Here is a 3,357-nt window from a genome sequence, read left to right as displayed (position 1 = left end):
TACGTTTGGAGACGTATCAGGGCCTGGACGTCGATCACGTTGATTGAGTCATCGAACATAAAGCGAGGCAACTGGGACAAGGTGGGGGTCACTAATGGATCACTAACCAACCTATTCTAAGTAGTTTAGGATAAGCAGGTAAGGTATGAAAGCAGGTAACAACAACAGGCTATGCATCAGAGTAGGATCATACAGAAAGGAGTAGTAGTTCTAATGCAAGCATGAGAGGGAAAGAAATGGACGATATCGGAATGCTCAAGGGGGGTTTGCTTGCCTGGTTGCTCTGGCAAGGAGGGTTCGTCGGGGATGTAGTCGTACTCAGTCGCATCAATGTCGGTCTCGGGGTCTACCGGGGAAGAAGAGGGGGGAGAAACAGTAAATACGGGGCAAACAAGCATCACAAAATATAACAAGGCAAAACACGGTGCCAGGGGTGACCTAACGCAGTACTAGGCGATACTGGCGAAGGGGGAAAACATCCGGGAAAGTTTTCCCGGAGTTAGGCATTTTCGGACAGATGAAATGGATGGGGTGGTTGCAGGTTTGCTATGCTAGGGACGTGTGGCGGATGAACGGGTTGCGTATCCGGGTTCGTCTCATCGTTCTGAGCAACTTTCATGTACATAGTTTTTCCATCCGAGCTACGGTTTATTTTATATTGATTTTAAAAGATTTAAATCATTTTTAGAATTTATTTAATTATTTAAATCAACATTATCCAGAATAGTGTTTGCTGACATCATCATGACGTCAGCAGTTGACCTGGTCAACCTGACAGGTGGGTCCCACATGTCATAGGCTGAAGACTAACTATTTGTTAACATTTAATTAGCAGGTTAATTAGAGTTAATTAATTAACTAAACAATGTTAATTAAGTTAATTAATTCTTTAATTAATTAACATTTTAATTATTATTTTACATTATTAATTTTTACTTCTTTTTTTAACGTTCTGGGCGTGGGGGGGCCACTAGGCAGTGGCCCATAGGGCCAAACCGTGTGCGGGCGTGGTGGTCGGCACCCGACCAGGCGCCCGGGGGAGCCAGCGAGGCGCGAAGCGGGGCGGGGCCACGGTGTTGCGCGAGCGGCTGCCGGAGGCCGAAGCGATGCAGAAGCAGCAGTGGAAGCGGCGACGCGGCTCGCAAGGAGGGGCGCGGGCGCGCGGCTGCAGAGGCCGGTTGGGCGCGAGCTCGCGGCCACGACGCGGCAGGGGGAGGGGAGGCCAGAGGCGGGGCGGTCGGCGGCCAGCAGCAGGGAGCGGCCGCGACAGCAGCAGTTATAGGCAAGCACGGCCAAGGGCGGCTGCGGGTTCAACGCACGACGACGGGAGCAGCAGGGTGCGACCAGGGGACGACCGACGCGTGGTCGGTCATGGCCGGATGTGGCCAGGGGGCGCGCACGGGGCACTGTGGCATGAAACGCGGGCGCGGGCACGGCCTTACGAGCAGGTGCGACATCGGAGGAGAGGAGGGGATCGGGGCTCACGGTGGGCGGGGGGGGGGGGGGGGGGGGGGGGGGGGGGGGGGGGGGGGGGGGGGGGGGGGGGGGGGGGGGGGGGTAGGGATTATGGCAGCGTGCTCAAGGAGGACGGGGACGACAGCGTCCGGCAAGGGAGAGGACGAGGTAGATGATGGCGACGGCGACGAGGAAGTCTGGCGACGGGGGATCCGCGCGGCGACGTCGGCCTCGGGGCGCCGCGGGTGTCGGGGGCGAGGCGGGGTGGGGTCAGGGGCGATGTGGATTGCCCGGACCCAATAGAGAGAGGGGGAGGAGTGGAGGAAGTCGAGGAGGACGGCGGTGGGGAGGCGCCAGGGTGGGCGTCGGCAACGGGGCACAAGGCGGCGCCCCTCGATCTGGATAGAGGGGGAGGGGTGAGGGAGCGAGAGGTGGGGAGAGCGAGTGGGGAGTGGGCAGCGGTTAGGGCTTTGGTCGTGTGTGTGTGTGTGGGGGGGGGGGGTATGGGGGTGGGGGAGGCGGCGGTGGGCCGGCCTGGTGGGTTGGGCCGTTGGGCCGGTTGGTCTAGATGGGACAAGGCCCGGGGGCTTGGTGGGGTTCTCTCTCCCTCACTTCTTTCTTTTTTCTTTTTTGCTCTGTTTTGCATTTTCTTCTAGTACCAAATGAGTTTTGTTTTGAACAAAACTTGGCAGATAAAACTAACACAATACCTTGAGATGGAACAAAAAGTTTGGGGTCAAAAGGAGTTGCCTAATTAATTTTAGAAATTAAAAAGGCAAATTTAAATGCTACTGGAGCACTGAATTAATTCCCATGGGCATTTTGGGAATTTAGAAGAGGTTGGTTCCAACATGACAATTACTCAGTGATTATTTTCCACACTTTGAACATTTTAGTTTTCATGTTTGGTAAATTGAATTTTTGACTTTGAATTTGAGTTTGAACATGAACAGTGATTTGGATCAAGTGAGTATTAGCAACAGTAGTGTGATGACATGGCACCATCAACAGGGGATTACTGTAGCATAACACTGGGGGTGTTACAAGTATCGTCTACGTACCCTCGTAGACCGTAAGCGGAAGCGTTATGACAACGCGGTTGATGTAGTCATACATCTTCACGATCGACCGATGCTCAGTACCGAACGTACGGCACCTCCACGTTCATCACACGTTCAGCTCGGTGACGTCCCGCGAACTCATGATCCAGTAGAGCTTCCAGGAAGAGCTTCGTCAGCACGACGGCGTGGTGACGGTGTTGACGAAGCTACCGACGCAGGGCTTCGCCTAAGCACCGCTACGATATGACCGAGGTGGATTATGGTGGAGGGGGGCACCGCACACGGCTAAGAGATCAATGATCAATTGTTGTGTCTCCAAGGGTTGCCCCCCTCCTCGTATATAAAGGAGTGGAGGAGGGGGAGGGGCCGGCCTCCTATGGCGCGCCCCATGAGGAGTCCTACCCCTTCCAAGTAGGAGTAGGAGAGGAGAAGGAAGGGAGAGAAGGAGAGAAGGAAAAGGGGGGCGCCGCCCCCTCCTTGTCCAATTCGGACTAGAGGGGGAGGGGGCGCGGCTGCCCTGGCCGCCCCTCCTCTTCTCCCACTAGGGCCCATTAGGCCCAATATACTCCCTGGGGGGTTCCGGTAACCCCCCGGTACTCCGGTATATGTCCAAAACCTCCCGAAACACTTCCGGTGTCCGAACATAGTCGTCCAATATATCGATCTTTATGTCTCTACCATTTCGAGACTCCTCGTCATGTCCGTGATCATATCCGAGACTACGAACTACCTTCGGTACATCAAAACACAAAAACTCATAATACCGATCGTCATAGAACTTTAAGCGTGCGGACCCTACGGGTTCGAGAACTATGTAGACATGACCGAGACACGTCTCCGG

Source organism: Triticum urartu, chromosome 5 (genome assembly GCF_003073215.2).
Source record: "Triticum urartu cultivar G1812 chromosome 5, Tu2.1, whole genome shotgun sequence".
Taxonomy (NCBI): Eukaryota; Viridiplantae; Streptophyta; class Magnoliopsida; order Poales; family Poaceae; genus Triticum; species Triticum urartu.
Note: the sequence above shows the minus strand (reverse complement) of the source record.